Below are 20,419 nucleotides of genomic sequence, written 5' to 3'. Positions count from 1 at the left end.
TTGCTTAAACTAGTTATTGAAATCCCATGCTGTCATACGGGTGGGGCAGCTGGACCACGTAGTCCACCATCTGTGCCATCTCCCTCATACGTCCAATTAAACTTTAGCTGTAGAATAAGGGTGATGATTGGTTGCATTACTTCTGATGTCACAATGGAATAGGACCCTTGCTGTATAGATACGTAGATATAGTATAGATACATGCCTTTCTGTGAGACAGTTGTAAGAACTTAAAAACTGGATGGTAATTGTAGGATTAGATAGGTATAAAAGGGTTAAATTAGCTTAACTGGAAAAAAAAAGATATGGCTTGGTTTGCAGTTAGCAGTTGTGGAGAGGTCTTGAAAGATGGTAGGCTTGATTAGAAACAGTGGACTTGGAATGTGGCTGTGACAGGCTGTACCCCTATGTTCACTCTTTTTATAAAACTATGTACAAAGCAGATTGTGTAAAGTGTTATTTGAAAACTCAAGATTTGCTGATCATTATTGTCCTGGTAAAGTATGTGTGACAACATTATGTAAAGATGGAAGATTCCACTGTATGATTTTACCAAGACATGTTCCAACGTTTTCTCGAGGGCAGTCACAAACAAGTTCCCCAGAGACAAAAAGCTAGCCAATCCCTCTGCCAGCTGTCAACATGCTGAGGGTGGTGGCAAAAAATAAATAAATAAAATAAAATCTACATAGTGACAAAGAAGCAGCTTAAGGTTCCTGGTCACACAGATTTTCTGTCTTCTGATTAGCTGGAGATATTCTTGTGAAAGAGAAAGGGCTATAAAGAGGAAAGGGCAGATACCCCCAAATCATCTCTCCCTTGCTCTCTACCCACAGCATTATCAATACCTGGAGAACAAAGGAAGCAGCATTGGACTAGGGGAGGGAACCTGACTGAAAGAGGTTCAACCAGTAAGACTGCTGGAACATGTGGTGGGGGAGACCTTTGCTTTATATTAATTTAGCTTCTTAAGTTAGGTGTTAGTTGCGTTTTACCATTTATTTCCTTGTAACAAATTCTGACTTATATGCCTCATTACTTGTAGTTACTTAAAGTTTATCTTCCTGTAGTTAATAACATAGATTCATAGATTCGTAGACTTAAGGTCAGAAGGGACAATTATGGTCATCTAGTCTGACCTCCTGCACACCGCAGGCCAAAGAATCTCACCCATCCACTCCTGTAACAAACCCCTAACTTATGTCTGAGTTATTGAAGTCCTCACATCATGGTTTAAAGACCTCAAGGTGCAGAGAATCCTCCAGCAAGTGACCCATGCCCCATGCTGCAGAGGAAGGCGATCAGTTAAACCCTGAGCATGTGGGCAAGACTCACCAGCTAGCACCCAGGAAAGAATTCTCTGTAGTAACCCAGATCCCACCCCAACTAACATTGCATCACAGACCATTGGGCCTATTTACCTACTAATAATCAAAGATCAATTAATTGCCAAAATTAGGCTATCCCATCATACCATCCCCTCCATAAACTTATCAAGCTTAGTCTTGTAGCCAGATATGTCTTTTGCCCCCATTACTCCCCTTGGAAGGCTGTTCCAGAACTTCACTCCTCTAATGGTTAGAAACCTTCATCTAATTTCAAGTCTAAACTTCCTAGTGTCCAGTTTATATCCATTTGTTCTTGTGTCCACATTGGTACTAAGCTTAAATAATTTCTCTCCCTCCCTGATATTTATCCCTCTGATATAGTTATAAAGAGCAATCATATCTCCCCTCAGCCTTCTTTTGGTTAGGCTAAACAAGCCAAGCTCTTTCATAAGACAGGTTTTCCATTCCTCGGATCATCCTAGTAGCCCTTCTCTGTACCTGTTCCAGTTTGAATTCATCCTTCTTAAACATGGGAGACCAGGCACACAGTATTCCAGATGAGGTCTCACCAGTGCCTTGTATAACGGTACTAACACCTCCTTATCTTTACTAGAAATACCTCGCCTGAGGCATCCTAAAACCACATTAGCTTTTTTTAACAGCCGTATCACATTGGCGGCTCATAGTCATCCTGTGATCAACCAATACTCCAAGGTCCTTCTCCTTCTCTGTTACTTCCAACTGATGTGTCACCAATTTATAACCAAAATTCTTGTTATTAATCCCTAAATGCATGACCTTGCACTTTTCACTATTAAATTTCATCCTATTACTATTACTCCAGTTTACAAGGTCATCCAGATCTTCCTGTATGATATCCTGGTCCTTCTCTGTTTTAGCAATACCTCCCAGCTTTGTGTCATCCACAACCTTTATTAGCACATTCCCACTTTTTGTGCCAAGGTCAGTAATAAAAAGATTACATAAGACTGGTCCCTGAGGAACTCCACTTGTAACCTCTTTCCAGCCTGACAGTTCACCTTTCAGTATGACCTCCCCTTTAACCAGTTCCTTATCCACCTTTCAATTTTCATATTGATCCTCATCTTTTCCAATTTAGCTAATAATTCCCCATGTGGAACTGTATCAAATGCCTTACTGAAATCGAGATAAATTAGATCCACTGCGTTTCCTTTGTCTAAAAAATCTGTTACCTTTTCAAAGAAGATCTGATTGGTTTGGCACGATCTACCTTTTGTAAAACCATGTTGTATTTTGTCCCAGTTACCATTGACCTCAATGTCCTTGACTATTTTTTCCTTCAAAAATTTTTCCAAGACCTTGCATACTACAGATGTTAAACTAACAGGCCTATAGTTACTCGGATCACTTTTTTTCCCTTTCTTAAAAATAGGAACTATGTTAGCAATTCTCCAGTCGTATGGTACAACCCCTGAGTTTACTGATTCATTAAAAAATCTTGCTAATGGGCTTGTAATTTCATGTGCCAGTTCCTTTAATATTCTTGAATGAAGATTATCTGGGCCCTCCGATTTCATCCCATTAAGCTGTTCGAGTTTAGCTTCTACCTCGCATGTGGTAATATCTACCTCCATATCTTCATTCCCATTTGTCATCCTACCATTATCCCTAAGCTCCTCATTAGGCTCATTAAAGACTGAGGCAAAGTATTTGTTTAGATATTGGGCCATGCCTAGATTATCCTTAACCTCCACTCCATCCTCAGTGTTTAGCGGTCCCACTTCTTCTTTCTTTGTTTTCTTCTTATTTATATGGCTATAGAACCTTTTACTATTGGTTTTAATTTCCTTTGCAAGGTCCAACTCTACATGGCTTTTAGCCTTTCTCACTTTATCCCTACATGTTCTGACCTCAATAAGGTAGCTTTCCTTGCTGATCCCTCCCATCTTCCACTCCTTGTAGGCTTTCTGCTTTTTCTTAATCACCTCTCTGAGATGCTTGCTCATCCAGCTTGGTCTACAACTCCTGCCTATGATTTTTTCCCCTTTCTTGGGATGCAGGCTTCTGATAGTTTCTGCAACTTTGACTTGAAGTAATTCCAGGCCTCCTCCATCTTTAGATCCACAAGTTCTTCAGTCCAATCCACTTCCCTAACTAATTTCCTTAATTCTTTAAAGTTAGCTCTTTTGAAATCAAAAACCCTAGTCCCAGATCTAGTTTTCTTTATCCTTCCATCTAGTTTGAACTGAAATAGCTCATGATCACTCGAACCAAGGTTGTCCCCTACAACCATGTCCTCTATGAGGTCTTCACTACTCACCAAAACCAAATCTAAAATGGCATTCCCTCTTGTTGGTTCTTCAACTACTTGGTGAAGGAATCTATCAGCTATGTGTTTTGTTGTTTTATCTAAACCAGTGTGTTTGGATTGAAGTGTCTGGGAAACTCCATTTGGGATAACAAGATTTATTCATATCATTTTCTGTTAATAAATGAGCGTTTGTGTTGTCCAAGAGGGTGCTGGACAGTACAAAGTGCACATTTCTGGGGGGAAATCTTGAACTTGGGAGTTTGCTGGTGTTGCTCTAAAGTGTAATACATGAGTGGGTCATGATAGCAGTCATACAGTATAGCTAGCAATGAATTACATAATGGAGGCTGTATAATAGCAGACCAGGAGTGGTTGATCTCACAGCAAAGCTGTGTACAATGCACCCCAGGTTGGGGAATTGAGTGGGGGAGTGTTATCCATCAATCCAGATTTTACCCTGGGTAATTTCACAATGGCTTAAGTGGAAAAACTGAATTTGAAAGGTTACTGATAAGATAGGAGGAAAAGTGCTTGGAAAAAAAGGTCCCACTCATCAGAAATAATTCTAACTAATTTGGACAATAAAGGATTGCGCATGTTGAACCTGTAGTAATCCCAAACTAGCCAAAACCTGGTTTTTAGCTAAAATAGTAAGATTCAGTAAAGCATCACTTGTTTGTTCCACTGTGTAAAAGAACAAGACTTGCGATGGGTATTTATCAGATCCTACCTGATTATGCTTGAGCAAGTCTGGATGATAGTTATCCCCAGTACTGATCCTTTCATGAGTATTCTGATCAAATGCTTAGGAATGTTTGTTACTGTATGGATGTAGCAATTGCTTATTATTTAGACATGCTTGGAACAATTGTACAAATACCATTCAGCCTTTACAATGGATAAAGGAATTTATGGTTGAATTGGGATCATAGTGGTATTGGAATAAGCAATGGTATCAATAAACTTCCAACAGTAACAGACTGCAAAACCCAGTTATGATTCAACCTGATGATATTCTGAACCAAAAGAACTATCCACAATGCTTGTAGCTGTTCTTCTTCAAGTGATTGCTCCTATGCATTCCAGTTAGGTGTGCGCGCCGTGCGTGCACGGCTCTTCGGAAGATTTTTACCCTAGCAACTCCGGCGGGTCGGCTGGGCGCCCCCTGGAGTGGCGCCGCTATAGCGCTAGATATATACCCCAGCCGACCCGTCCGCTCCTCAGTTCCTTCTTCCCGCCCGTGATGGCTGTTGGAACAGTGGAGTGCTCCTTTGACCTCCACATCCCTAGCGTATCTCTGGTTCTATTGTATATAGTTAGTTAAAATAGTTAAATAAGTTAGTTAGTTAGTGTATTAAGGGGAATTAGGGGGGCTAGCCCCTCTTTTTCCCGAAACAGTGCGGGCTCATGCCCAAGGCACCGGGGTTCAAGCCCTGTTCGGCTTGCCAGCGGCACATGCCGATTGGTGACCCTCACGACTCCTGCCTGCGCTGCCTCCGAGAGTCCCATCGAGCAGATAAGTGCCCGATTTGCAAGTCATTTAAGCCGCGGACTAAAAAAGAGAGAGACTTTAGGCTAAAGCAGCTCTTAATGGAATCGGCACTTAGCCCTACGGTGCCGACCCCAGCGGCTCAACAGTCCTCCTCAGTGCGAAGCGCACCAGCGGTCCCGAGCCGGTCTGGTACCGAGACTCTTAAAAAGCTACAGCTGGCACCAGCGCCCTGGCACCAGTCCCTTTCTCCGGCGAGGAAGCGCAAGACGGCGCAGACGGCCACCAAGCCTCCTGCACCGGGACCGCTCACCCAGCCACTGCTGGCACCTCCGGCACCGACTGTGGTGGTGCACAGACCGTGCACAGTACCGTCGACTCCGGCGCCACAAGAGCCGTCGAGTCCGGTACCGCCCTGCTCCCCGGTGCAAACCGCGGTCGAGCTGCCTCTCCCATTGACGCCGGAGACATTCTCGACGGCGAGAGAGCTGATAGAGCTCACAGAGGCACCGTGTCTCCAGCCCCCGGCGCCGCCAGTGCGGGCTGTGAAGTCAGTGGGCAAACCGGCCATCATGAGGCCTCCTTCCCCTGACGGACGAGACAGAAGGCGTTCCCACTCCCGGTCCCGATCCCGATCACGGAGACGGTCGCCTTCTCGCCGATCCAGATCCCGGCACCGGTCACGTTCCCGGTACCGTTCTCCATCTCGGCACCGGTCGCAGTCCCGGTACCGCTCCACATCGCGGTACCGGTCGCACTCCCGGAGACGATCCCAGTCCCGGTCACCCGAACGTCGGTACTGCCGAAGGTCCGGATCCCGGTACCGCTCCCGGTACCGGTCATCACGCAGCCGCTCCCACCGACGTCGGTCGAGATCGCGGTCGACCTCCCGGTACCCGCACGGTCGATGGTCCCGCTCTCGCTCTCACTCCCGGCACCACGACGACCGACACCGATCCCCGGCACCGTCCAGGGACAGACCGGCGGCATCGACGGCGCAGTCCCTGAGCGCCTCTGCCCCCCCGTGGCCTTCCCGCCAACCTTCGGTCGCCTCTCAAGCGGGCAGCGGTGGTGATCTCCGGGCCGACCCCCAAGGGCAGGACCACAGTCCGCAGCAGTGGGGCTTCTGGACCCCCTGGGCCTATCACGAGACTCAAGGGGTCCCCTTTCTTCAGCGACCCAGGACCTCTGACCACAGGGTGCCGGATGCCACGGTCAGCAGGCCTCCTCCATCACCGCCGGTTGAGGCTCCACCGCCACCTGTAGCGGCAGAGCATCCCGTAGACGCGGAGGCTTCGCACCCCATGGACGAACCACCTCCAGAAGCCATGGGCCAGGGCCTATCCTCGTCTTCCTCACAGGATGAGGCGGTGGCGGGGGCATCGACATTGGACCCCCCACCGATTGACCTGCGGGCCCACCAAGACCTGCTTCGACGGGTGGCACAAGCCATTGACCTCCCTGTCGAGGAAGTCGCTGAGGACGATGACCCGGTGACCAGAGTCCTTGGAGCTGAGGCTCCGCCGCGAGTGGCCCTGCCCTTTATCCGGACCATTCAAAAGAATGCCAATACGATCTGGCAGTCACCGGCGTCCATCCCTCCCACCGCTCGAGGGGTGGAACGGAAATACTCGGTTCCCCCTAGCGGGTACGAGTATTTGTACTCACATCAAACTCTGGACTCCCTGGTAGTACAGTCCGTGAATGACCGGGAGCGACATGGGCAACCCGCTCCGGCGCCAAAATCCAAGGACACGCGAAGGATGGACCTGTTGGGCCGGAAGGTCTATTCGGCCGGTGGCCTCCAGCTACGGATTGCCAATCAGCTGGCTCTCCTTGGTCGCTACTCCTACGACACCTTGGTGTCCCTTTCTAAATTTACGGAGCTGATACCAGCAGCCTCCAGACCGGAATTCTCAGCCCTTATTGAGGAGGGCAAGAAAGCCTCCCGGTCCTCCCTCCAGGCCTCTCTGGACTCGGCAGACTCAGGAGCCAGAACTTTGGCCTCGGGAGTGACTATGAGAAGAATCTCCTGGCTGCAGTCTTCCACCTTGCCGCCCGAGGTCCAGCACACTCTGCAGGACCTGCCCTTCAACACCAAGGGCCTCTTCTCAGAGAAAACAGACTCGAGGATTCAGACTCTTAAAGATGGCTGAGTCGCCATCCACACCCTGGGCATGCACACGCCAGCTACCCAGCGGAGGTCCTTCCGGCAGCAGCCGTACCGCCGGTTTAATCAGGCCAGGCCACGACCTGATAATCCACGCAGAGGCAGGGTGAACCGCCGGAGACCGTCGGGCAACCGGGGAAATAAGTCCCAAGCGCCCTCCAAAGCCCCTCAGGGGCCTAAGTCTGCCTTTTGATGGGACGCCCGAGGACGGCCCATCAGTCTCTCCACCGGATCCTTCCCCGTTATTTTTCAACCGTCTTTCCCACTTCCTCCCGGCGTGGTCCCAGATAACAACGGACAACTGGGTACTGCGCATGGTAGAGTCTGGTTACCGCCTTCAGTTTTTTCGCCCCCTCCCTCCCACCCACCCTCTCCGTCCCTCTTCAGGGACCCCTCTCACGAGCAATTCCTCTTGCAAGAGGTCGAGACTTGCTGAGTTTGGGTGCCATAGAGGAGGTGCCGACCGACATGCGAGGCCGGGGATTTTATTCCCGATATTTCTTAATCCCCAAGGCGAAGGGAGGTCTATGACCTATACTAGACCTCCGAGAGCTCAACAGATACCTCCTCAAGCTCAAGTTTCGCATGGTAACCCTGGGGACCATCATTCCCTCCCTGGATCCGGGAGACTGGTTTGCCGCCCTCGATATGAAGGACGCGTACTTCCATATCGGGATTTACCCTCCCCATCGACGCTACCTGCGGTTCGTAGTCAGCAACGTGCACTACCAGTTTGCGGTGCTACCCTTCGGCCTCTCCACGGCGCCGCGGGTCTTCACCAAGTGCATGGCAGTAGTTGCCGCAGCCCTCCGCTGTCGTCGCATGCACGTGTATCCGTATCTCGACGACTGGCTCATCCGCGGGCCATCCCGCCAACTGGTAGCAAGTCAAATGGCCGAGATCCTAGCCCTGTTTCAGCGCCTAGGACTTCTGATAAACGCCGAGAAGTCCACTTTAGCTCCATCACGGAGAGTGGAATTTATCGGAGCGGTCCTGGATTCCAATTTAGCCAGGGCCTGCCTCCCTCGACCTCGGCACCAGGCGATGGTCGTCTTCGTCCGGGACCAACAATCCTTTCCCACAACAACAGTGCGATCCTGCCTCCGACTCCTGGGCCACATGGCGTCATGCACATTCGTGACTACGTACGCGAGGCTGCGCCTTCGCCCGTTTCAAACTTGGCTTGCGTCGGTGTACCGGCTGCACCACGACTCCATAGACATGGTAGTCACAGTACGAAACCGACCCTCGATTCACTCAACTGGTGGCTGGACCCAGAGGTCGTGTGTGCTGGAGTCCCATTCCGCCCTCCTCGCCCGTCCGTCACCCTGACCACGGATGCCTCGGAGTTGGGGTGGGGGGCACACCTCGGCGACCTACACACCCAGGGTCTCTGGTCGGCCCGAGAGCTCTCCCTACATATCAATGTCAGGGAGCTGCGGGCGATCCGCCTCGCGTGTCAAACCTTCCACGCCCATCTTCAAGGGCGCTGTGTGGCGGTGTTAACGGACAACACGACGGCGATGTTTTATGTCAACAAGCAGGGCGGGGCCCGCTCCTCCCTGCTTTGCACGGAAGCGATGCTCCTTTGGGACTTCTGCATTCCCCACTCGATTCACCTGGTAGCGTCCTTTCTTCCAGGAGTGCAGAACACGCTGGCCGACCATCTCAGCCGGTCGTTCCTCTCCCACGAGTGGTCCCTTCGTCCAGATGTGGTGCACACAATTTTCCAAAGGTGGGGGTTTCCCCAGATAGACCTGTTTGCCTCCAAAGAGAACAGGAAGTGCCACCAGTTCTGTTCTTACCAGGGTCGCTCCCGAGGCTCCCTGTCGGACGCATTCCTCGGCTCCTGGACGGATCACCTACTATATGCCTTCCCTCCGTTCCCATTCATACATCGGGTGCTACTCAAGCTTCGGAGGGACAGGGCCCGCCTCATACTCGTCGCTCCGGCCTGGCCGAGGCAGCACTGGTACACTCTGCTGCTCGAGCTCTCCGTACGGGATCCCATTCCCCTCCCATTATGGCCGGACCTGATAACGCAGGACTTCGGCAGGCTCCGCCACCCGGACCTACAGTCCCTCCATCTTACAGCTTGGTACCTGCGTGGTTGACCCACGTGGAGCGTGACTGTTCGGCGGCGGTGCAGCAAGTCCTGATGGAAAGCAGGAAGCCTTCCACTCGCTCAACCTGCCTCGCGAAATGGAAGCGTTTCGCACTATGGTGCGATCAGAGAGGCCTTGATCCTTTTGTGGTCCCTATTCCTACGATCCTGGACTACCTCTGGTCCCTTAAGGAACAAGGGCTCGCGGTCTCCTCCTTGAAGGTACACCTGGCCGCCGTGTCCGCCTTTCGACCGGCCGTAGGAGAACGGTCCATCTTTTCCAACCCAATGGTTTCCCGCTTCCTTAAGGGTCTAGACCGCTTGTACCCGCCGATACGGCGTCCTACCTCGTCCTGGGATTTGAACCTAGTTCTAGCCAAGCTTTGAGCCCTTGGCCACGTGCTCCCTGCTCTACCTGTCATGGAAGATGGCTTTCCTCGTCGCTATAACTTCAGCGAGACGAGTTTCCGAGCTTCGTGCCCTAACGGTTGGTCCACCGTATACCATCTTCCACGGAGACAAGGTGCAGCTTCGCCCACACCCGGCCTTCCTCCCTAAGGTGGTGTCGGCCTTCCACTTAAACCAGGACATTTTCCTCCCGGTCTTTTTCCCGAAGCCGCACACCTCAAGTCGTGAACAACAGCTTCACACCCTGGACGTCCGCAGGGCCCTTGTGTTTTACATAGAGCGGACGAAGCCCTTCCGGTGTTCGCCCCAGCTATTCGTAGCGGTTGCTGATCGCATGAAAGGCAAGCCGGTCTCCTCTCAGAGGATTTCCTCCTGGGTAACATCTTGTATCCGGACATGTTACGAGCTCGCTCGTGTGCCAGCTAGCCGCCTCATCGCTCACTCTACGAGAGCACAAGCCTCGTCTGCCGCCTTCCTGGCCCATGTCCCCATCCAGGACATCTGTAGAGCGGCCACCTGGTCTTCTGTCCACACCTTCGCTTCCCACTACGCGTTGGTGCAACAATCCAGAGACGATGCAGCCTTCGGCTCAGCAGTCTTACACTCTGCCACGTCTCACTCCGACCCCACCGCCTAGGTAAGGCTTGGGAATCACCTAACTGGAATGCATAGGAGCAATCACTCGAAGAAGAAAAGACGGTTACTCACCGTTGTAACTGTTGTTCTTCGAGATGTGTTGCTCCTATCCATTCCAGACCCGCCCTCCTTCCCCACTGTCGGAGTAGCCGGCAAGAAGGAACTGAGGAGCGGACGGGTCGGCTGGGGTATATATCTAGCGCTATAGCGGTGCCACTCCAGGGGGCGCCCAGCCGACCCGCCGGAGTTGCTAGGGTAAAAATCTTCCGAAGAGCCGTGCACGCACGGCGCGCACACCTAACTGGAATGGATAGGAGCAACACATCTCGAAGAACAACAGTTACAACGGTGAGTAACCGTCTTTTTCCATCACTTCCACTCACTCAGACATTCTAGACTTCAGAGTAACACCCAGAATAACAATCCTGGAATATTATATTGATTGCAACTACTGCTTTTATTAAATATTTTTTTTCTAGTTTGTGTTACCAGTTTTCAAGTACACCTCTACCCTGCTATAACGCGACCCGATATAACAAGGGTTCGCGTATAGTGCGGTAGCAGTGGGGCTCCGGTGGCGCTTTAAAGGGTCCGGGGCTCCAGCTGCTGCGGGGAGCCGCGAACCCTTTAAATCCCACTGGAGCCCTGCCGCTGCTACCCCAGGGCTGCGGCAGCGGGGCTTGCCGGCGATTTAAAGGGCCCAGGGCTCCGGCTGCTGCGGGGAGCCCCAGGCCCTTTAAATCACCGCCAGAGCCCTGCTGCCCCTACCCCGATATAACAGGGTTTCAGCTATAACGCGGTAGGGATTTTTGGCTCCCCACGACCGCGTTAGAGCGGGGTAGAGGTATATATAATTATTGATGTTTAAAAACATAAGTGTAAATAAAATGTTAAAAATACATAAGTAGAACAAGGTAACAACACTTGATTTATATAGTGCCTTTTATAAGAGAAGCTTAAAGTCCTTTCCTATATTAAATGAAAAAACAAAATTATAGAATTAAAAATTTATTATAAAGCAAAGTGCAACTGTACAATGAGAAATTCTGGATGTGTAATAGGCTGACAGTAAGGGAAGAGGGGAAGACTTCCCTGTGGAAATAATTTCATAGAAGAAACATATGGATGCTACATAAGCAGAAAATTCAAAACCCATTATTAGTAGACTTTTGCAAAATAAAATATTAGAGTCAAAGTGTTGCAGAGGAACAGGGGAACTCAGTGCATACAGTGATTCATTGCCTGCAGCCATCCCATCTCAGACTGTGATTTTATAAGACAAGCAGTGTCAAGGCCTGACCAATACTTGTGTGAGAGATCTTCAAGTAAAGCACAACTGCTACAGGAAGTGGTATTGATGGTTCAGTGGAGTGTCAGTGAATGCAATGAGTAATACTAAATGAGCAGTATGGAATAATAAATAACTGCAGTGACTTACTTTGGGAGAATGCATCCTCAACATACAGGATTCTGAAGACTATCCACCTTCCAGATCACCATCATTTTCTATAGTTTCAGAGTTATCTGCCAATAACAGTGTTTCAGTCATATCATGTATGTGGCATAGCCACAGTATATCACCGGTAGCAAAAAGAAAAAATAATCTCCATCATCCAGAAACAACCATCGATAAGTTTGTGATAAGAACCAGCAGATTACAAAAATTATCCCTCCATAATGCCAACTATAATAAACTTCAGAGGTAAGGGTGAACCGTTCAAGAAATATATGTTTGCTGATGATGTTTTAAAGAAAGTCACACCAGTGAACTGGTGGAAGTCACATAAGCACTTGGATTCAGAGACTGTTGAAAAGATAATCTCACTTTTAACAGCAGTAGCTTCTTGTGCCTGTGTAGAAAGAATATTTTCTTCCTTTGGACTAATTCATTCCGAACTGAGAAATCGTTTGGGACCTGAAAAAGGAGGAAAGCTTGTTTTTCTTTTCCAGATTAGAACAAACAGGAAAATGAAGGTGAAGATGACTGAGTTAGTTGCAGAAGCCAATATTTTAAGTTTCTCATGTTGACCTGGCTGACATAGTCGATTTAATTTTTGTTTGTTTTTTAAATATTTCATTTGACTATTTTAAAAACAATTTTAACAAAAACAAACCTGATTTTAAAAAACTTGAATGTTTTACTAAATTCAAAAATTCATATGCTTGTTTTGTTAAAATATTATATGTTTGCTGTTGAAAAAAAATCTAAAATACATAAGCGTTGTTGTTTTAGTTAACTAAAACAATTTAAATGTCTGTCTGGTGATGGTCTCCTCATAATACAGCATGGCAAGAAAATACTCCAAATAATGATTAACCAGTTGAATTGGAAATAGTTCACCTCCCAATGACTTCATAAATCTCTGCTTCAGTTACCTTTGGTAAATGAAATAACCAAATAATCATTCATTTTCTGATATAGTTGTAAAACTAATCTGAAAAGTTTTCAAAATAAATCACTTTAAAAATGTATAGTGTACTTTCTAAAAATGAAACCTTCATCTATCTCTGAGTTGTGAAGAATATGTATTAAGATTATAACAACTAACAAGAATGCACTTTTATGTAGAAATCCATGATTAACTCAAATCTTCCTGACTAGTGTTTTAAATCATGATTTAAATCAGTTTGATTTAAATCAAATTCACCCTGCTTAAAAGTGGTGCTGCTTTAACGGTGCCAGCATAGTTAAAGAGGCAACTTCTTTCTCCTTCCACCCTGCCCCCAGATAGACAGTGTTATACCAATATAAAAAGGTGCTTAGAGCAGTATAGCTTATTCCAGTTTGGTGAAACAAAAACTATACCAGCATAAGGCACCTTTATACTGGTGTAACTGTCTACACTAGGTCTTTTGCCAGCATAACTATGTTACTAAAAAAAAAATACTAATAACACCACTTAACACAAAGTTATGCTGGTAAAAAGTGGAGACCAGGCCTCAGTCAAATATTAAACAATGCCTTGGTGTCCGTCAGGGGCATTGTTTTGCTGAAGAGCTCATGGTCTAAGAAGGGCCCAACAGTGCTCTAAAAATCTCCTTTCCTGGAATGCCCGAGCTTTGGATAATTAAGTATATTGAAACTAGTGATTTGTCCTGGTTTTAATGTAATCTGATGGCTGGCTAACTTTCTGATTGACATTCCTCCATAGTTAAAATAAATTTGGAGTATAGCTGCCTTGGTCTTCACAGACAAGGTCAGCTCCCAGACTGCTGCACTGAGCAACACAGTATGGGGCGGAGGAAAGCAGCCCTCAGTAGTGAAAGAACTGTTTAAGGACTATTTAGAAAAGCTGGACATGCACAAGTTCATGGGACCAGATCTAATGCATCCAAGGGTGCTGAGGAGTTGGCTGATGGCGTTCGGGGGAGTTCCAAGATGATTGGAAAAAAGGCAAATATAGTGCCTATATTTTAAAAAGGGAAGAAAGAGAACCCAGGAAACTACAGACCGGTCAGCCTCACTTCAGTCCCTGGCAAAATCATGGAGCAGGTCCTCAAGGAAACTATTTTGAAGCACTTGGAGGAAAGGAAGGTGATCAGGAACAGTCAGCATGGATTCACCAAGGGCGAGTCATGCCTGACCAACCAGATTGCCTTCTATGATGAGATAACTGACTCTGTGGATATTGGGAAAGTGGTGGATGTCATATATCTTGACTTTAGCAAAGCTTTTGAGACGGTCTCCCCCAGTATTCTTGCCAGCAAGTTAAAAATGTATTGATTGGATGAATGGAGTATAAGGTGGATAGAAAGCTGGCTAGATTGTCGGGCTCAACGGCTTGATGTCTAGTTGGCAGCTGGTATCAACCGGAGTGTCCCAGGGGTCAGTCCTGGGGCCGGTTTTGTTCAACATCTTTATTAATGATCTGGATGATGAGATTAATTTCATCCTCTGCAGTTTTGAAGATGACACTAAACTGAGGGAAGAGGTAGATATGCTGGAGGATAGGGATAGGATCCAGAGTGACCTAGACAAATTGGAAGATTGGGCCAAAAGAAATCTTATGAGATTCATCAAGGACAAGTGCAGAGTCCTGTACTTAGGAAGAAAGAATCTCATGCACCACTACAGGCTCGGGACCGACTGGCTAAGCACCAGTTCTGCAGAAAAGGACCTGGGGATTACAGTGGATGAGAAGCTGGATATGAGTCGACAGTGTGCCCTCATTGCCAAGAAGGCCAACGGCATATTGGGCTGTATTAGTAGGAGCATTGCCAGCAGACTGAGGGAAGTGATTATTCCCCTCCATTCAACACTGGTGAGGCCACACCTGGAGTATTGCATCCAGTTTTGGTCTCCCCCACTACAGAAGGGATGTAGACAAATTGGAGAGAGTCCAGCAGAGGGCAATGAAAATGATTAGGGGGCTGGGGGCACATGACTTATGAGGAGAGGCTGTGGGACCTGGGGTTATTTAGTCTGCAGAAGAAGAGTAAGGGGGGATTTGATAGCACCCTTCAACTACCTAAAGGGGGGTTCCAAAAAGGATGGAGCTCAGCTGTTCTCAGTGGGGGCAAATGACAGAACAAGGTGCAATAGTCTCAAGTTGCATATTAGGAAACACTTTTTCACTAGGAGGGTGGTGAAGCACTGGAATGGGTTACCTAGGGAGGTGGTGGAATCTCCATCCTTAGAGGTTTTTAAGGCCCAGCTTGACAAAGCCTTGGCTGGGATGATTTAGTTAGTGTTGGTCTTTCTTTGAGCAGGGGAGTGGACTAGATGACCTCCTGAGGTCTCTTCCAACCCTAATTAATATTCTTAGCCCTGGTCTACACTATGAGTTCAGGTCAAATTTAGCAGCGTTAGATCAATTTAACCCTGCACCTGTCCACACGACGAAGCCATTTTTGTCAACTTAAAATCGATTTCTGTACTCCTCCCAGATAAGGGTATTAGCACTGAAATTGACCTTGCTGGGTCGAATTTGGGATTGTTTGGATGCAATTCAACGGTATTGGCCTCTGGGAGCTATCCCAGAGTGTTCCATTGTGACCGCTCTGGTCAGCACTCTCAACTCAGATGCACTGGTCAGGTAGACAGGAAAAGCCTCGCGAACTTTTGAATTTCATTTCCTGTTTGGCCAACGTGGTGAGCTGATCAGCACAGGTGACCATGCAGCGCTCATCAGCACAGGTGACCATGGAGTCCCAGAATTGCAAAAGAGCTCCAGCATGGACCGAACAGGAGGTACTGCATCTGATCGCTGTATGGGGAGATGAATCCGTGCCATCCGAACTCCGTTCCAAAAGACAAAATGCCGGAATATTTGAAAAAATCTCCCAGGGCATGAAGGACAGAGGTTATAACAAGGACCAGCAGTGCCGTGTGAAACATAAGGAGCTCAGGCAAGCCTACCAAAGAACAAGAGAGGCAAATGGCCGCTCCGGGTCAGAGCCCCAGACATGCCACTTTTATGAAGAGCTGCCCTACAACTACCCCACCCCTGTGCTTCCCTCCTCCCCCACCCCTCCCAGGTTACCTTGGCAGTTATCCCCCCATTTGTGTGATGAATTAATAAAGAATGCATGAATTTGAAACAACAATGACTTTATTGCCTCTGCAAGCGGAGATCAAAGGGGGAGGGGAGGATGGTTGGCTTACAGGGAAGTAGAGTGAACCAAAGGGGCGGGTTTTCATCAAGGAGAAACAAACAGAACTTTCACACCGTAACCTGGCCAGTCATGAAACTGGTTTTCAAAGCTTCTCTAATGCACAGCGCGCCCTGCTGTGCTCTTCTAACCGCTCTGGTGTCTGGCTGCGTGTAATCAGTGGTCAGGTGATTTGCCTCAACCTCCCACCCTCCCATAAACGTCTCCCCCTTACTCTCGCAGATATTGTGGAGCACACAGCAAGCAGTGATAACGATGGGAATATTGGTTTCACTGAGGTCTAACCGAATCAGTAAACTGCACCAGTGAGCTTTTAAATGTCCAAAGGCACATTCTACCACCATTATGCATTTGCTCAGCCTATAGTTGAACTGCTCCTTATTACTGTCCAGGCTTCATGACCCATGGGAGCAAGGGATAGGCTGGGGTATGTGTGACCGCGCAGTGCTGCTGCCTGGGAGAGCAACCTGAGGCAGAAGCCTCCAGGTTCTATGATATTCCAGGCAGGACTGAATCTCCATTAGACAAAACTTAAAGAAGAGAATGACCTGGAGTCATTCCCATTTTTGTCCAAGTGCCCCCGACCAACCTAACCGAGGTTGGCCAGGAGCACCCACGGGACGACAATGACAGTTAGCAGGCGTATTGCACCGTCTGCCGTCCGCAAGGCAAGGCAAGAGGGGATGCCGCTGTGTAGCACTGCAGTACCGTGTCTGCCAGCAGCAACCAGACCACCTACGGTGACAGTGAGTTGAGCAGGTATGTTGTCTGCACGGGTAACCCAGGAAAAAAACGCAAAAAACAATTTTTTGCCGTTGCTTTCATGGAGGAGGGAGGGAGGGCGTGGGGCCTGACGACGTACCCAGAACCACTCGCAACAATGTTTTTTCCCCCATCAGGGATTGGGAGCTCAACCCAGAATTCCAATGGGCAGCAGAGACTGCCGGAATTGTGGGATAGCTACCACAGTGTAACTCTCCGAAAGTTGACGCTAGCCTCGGTACTGTGGACACACACCGCCGACTTAATGCGCTTAGTGGGGACACACACAATTGACTGTATTCAAATTAATTTCTAAAAAATCGACTTTATTAAATCGGCCTAATTTCATAGTATAGACATACCCTGTGATTCTATGACTAGCTTCACTTTAGAAGTCTATTATTTTGAGAGAGATTACTGTTTTCAGAGGTATCCTTCATTTAAGTAATGGAACTGTTTCACAGGAGTACTCTCTCTCAAACTGGGAGATTTATTTATTTATTTTTAAAGTGTGACCACGGTGTATCTGCAATAGAGTTGGACAGTACTTCCATGTGCTTTGCCAGACTAAATATATAATGGTGGCTTGGGCATTCTAAATCCTGGAGTGCACCAGTATAGCATATAGGGATAGAATTGCATTCTTTTAAACAGTTTGTGAAATCTCTAGTGGCACTCACAGTGTTATATATTTCAGAAGCAACAATGGACCATGGGAGACGCCCATCTACCCTGAGTGGACTGTCATGTAAACGTGCTGTCTGGAATGTAAGTAATGGCTTCATAGTGAGCCCTTGCATGTTTGTGTATATTTAATAGAGCTGTTGATGAATTGCAGTTAACTCACGTGATTTACTCAAAAAAATTAATTGCAATTAATCGTACTGTTAAACAAATTTGTTAAATATTTTTGGATATTTTTCTACATTTTCAAATACAACCATTTCAATTACAATACAGAATACAAGGTGTACAGATTTAAGATAAGATTTAAATCTAGTCAGGCCCAAGATGGATAACTAGATAGAAAGTAAGGATTTCTTCTAGAGTGTCATCTTGGCTCTGGGAAGCAAGGTTCTTACTATGGCTGTCAGGATGGAAATAGGAGACAGCCTTGTTGAAGGTCTCTGGGTAAGGATAAAAGGAGTGAAAAACAAGGGTGCTGTCATGGTGGGGGGTCTACTACAGACCACCTAACCAGGAGGAAGAGGTGGATGAGGCTTTTGTTAAACAACTAACAAAATCATCCAAAGCACAAGACTTGGTGGTGAGGGGGGACTTCAACTTACTCAGACATCTGTTGAGAAAATAGCACAGCAGGGCACAGATTATCCAACAAGTTCTTGGAATGTATTGGAGACAATTTTTTATTTCAGAAGGTGGGGAAAGCTATTGGGGAGAGGCTGTTCTAGATTTGATTCTGACAAATAGGAAGGAACTGGTTGAGAATTTGAAAGTGGAAGGAAACTTGGGTGAAATGATAGAGTTCATGATTCCCCAGGGTGGGGGGGTGAAAGGGCTTGAGGGTACCCCACAGGAAGGAATTCCCAAGTGCGCCTTCCTGAGCTCTCAAAGGGGATCTGCACTTGGGTGGTGGCAGCATCTACCAATCCAAGGTCAGAGAAAAGCTGTAACCTTGGGAGTTTAATACACTTTATTATTATTATTTAGAATCCTTGCAGGCCCCCACTTTTTGCACTCTGGCACTTAGAGTGGGGAATTAGCCTTGACAATTGTGCATGTGCAGTATGATACAGTCTTTAATTACATGATCACATACTGTTTTTTCCATGGGACCCTGGCCTCATTGAGTCTACAAGCTAGACCTGCTCTGGGAATAAATCAAGACTGTATAGTGACAGTGACTGACTGACTATTGGTTGTAGGATCTCTAATTCATTTGTTGAAGAAGCTGAAACAAAAAAAAAATACATTTGTAAGTTGCACTTTCACAATAAAGAGATTGCACTACAGTACTTGGATGAGGTGAATTGAAAAATACTATTTCTTTTGTTTATCATTTTTACAGTGCAAATATTTGTAATAAAAATAATACACTTTGATTTCAATTATAACACAGAATACAATATATATGAAAATGTAGAAAAACATCGAACATTTTTATACATTTCAATTGGTATTCTGTTGTTTAACAGTGCGATAAAAACTGCAATTAATCATGATTTTTTTTAATCACAATTAATTTTTGAGTTAATCACATGAGTTAACTGCAATGAATCGACAGCCCTAGTTCTAAGCAAACATTGTGGACTTTGTTGGTTACTTAGGTAAGAGCTGGCAGCACTGGATCTGACCTGGTAGAATGGTGGCAGTGAACTGGATGGGAGCTGCCACCTGAGGATAGAGAAGAACTGGTCAGGCAGTGGCAGACTGGATGGAGGCAATTTCAGTAAGTTAATGAAGGCCACAGCTGAGGGAAAACTACCCCAATTATCTACTTCTCTTAATTAACTGCTCTTCTATACTTTAATTCTTCAGTATATACTGTTCAATTTATTACTGTATTTTAGATTGTTAATCTTCCTCCAAATGGAATGACTAAGTGTTAAATCTGCATCAGGGTGTTCTAGAAAAGGATGAGTAATTATTACCTGTAGCTATACTATCTTTCCTGTGATCTCAGGAGATCATGGAACCAAAGCAAGGTCACACCATTCTGTAACTGGATGGATATCCAGGAACACCTACATGCTCCAGGAAGTGGGGTTAGAGTTTCAGTAGATAGCAGTCTTTCCTCAGGATCTGCACAGAATCAATGATCTAGCATTTTGTCAAGCAGGAACACTGTGCTACTGAAGTACTGTTATAGGACACAAAACTGGAATCAATTATAAACAAGAATTTTAGAAGGAGCCTAGGAATCATAGAATCTCAGGGTTGGAAGGGACCTCAGGAGGTCATCTAGACCAACCCCCTGCTCAAAGCAGGACCAAACCCAACTAAATCATCCCAGCCAGGGCTTTGTCAAGCCTGACCTTAAAAACCTCTAAGGAAGGAGATTCCACTACCTCCCTAGGTAACCCATTCCAGTTCACCACCCTACTAGTGAAAAAGTTTTTCCTAATGTCCAACCTAACCACCCCCCCACACTGCAACTTGAGACCATTACTCCTTGTTCTGTCATCTTCTACCACTGAGAACAGTCTAGATCCATCCTCTTTGGAACCCCCTTTCAGGTAGTTGAAAGCAGCTATCAAATTCCCCCTCATTCTTCTCTTCTGCAGACTAAACAATCCCAGTTCCCTCAGCCTCTCCTCATAAGTCATGTGCTCCAGCCCCCTAATCATTTTTGTTGCCCTCTGCTGGACTCTCTCCAATTTATCCACATCCTTCTTGTAGTGTGGGGCCCAAAACTGGACACAGTACTCCAAATGAGGCCTCACCAGTGCTGAATAGAGGGGAATGATCACATCCCTCGATCTGCTGGAAATGCCCCTACTTATACAACCCAAAATGCCATTAGCCTTCTTGGCAACAAGGGCACACTGTTGACTCATATTCAGCTTTTCATCCACCGTAACCCCTAGGTCCTTTTCTGCAGAAGTGCTGCCCAGCCATTCGGTCCCTAGTCTGTAACAGTGCATGGGATTCTTCC

At 47.0% G+C, this 20,419-nt stretch overlaps 1 long non-coding RNA gene across 1 annotated transcript in view; it reads left to right on the top strand.

The window, feature by feature from the left end:
• The window catches only part of LOC123374879, a 47,165-nt gene extending 27,951 nt beyond the window's left edge, over positions 1–19,214 (top strand). The window contains exons 2-3 of the long non-coding RNA XR_006581233.1: positions 17,501–17,571; positions 19,092–19,214. This is a non-coding gene — a long non-coding RNA (uncharacterized LOC123374879). The remainder of the gene's footprint in view (positions 1–17,500; positions 17,572–19,091) is intronic.
• Positions 19,215–20,419: the final 1,205 nt, after the last annotated feature.

This window comes from Mauremys mutica, chromosome 7 (assembly GCF_020497125.1).
Source record: "Mauremys mutica isolate MM-2020 ecotype Southern chromosome 7, ASM2049712v1, whole genome shotgun sequence".
Classification (NCBI taxonomy): domain Eukaryota; kingdom Metazoa; phylum Chordata; order Testudines; family Geoemydidae; genus Mauremys; species Mauremys mutica.
Note: the sequence above shows the minus strand (reverse complement) of the source record. Positions and strands in the feature narration are given on the sequence as shown.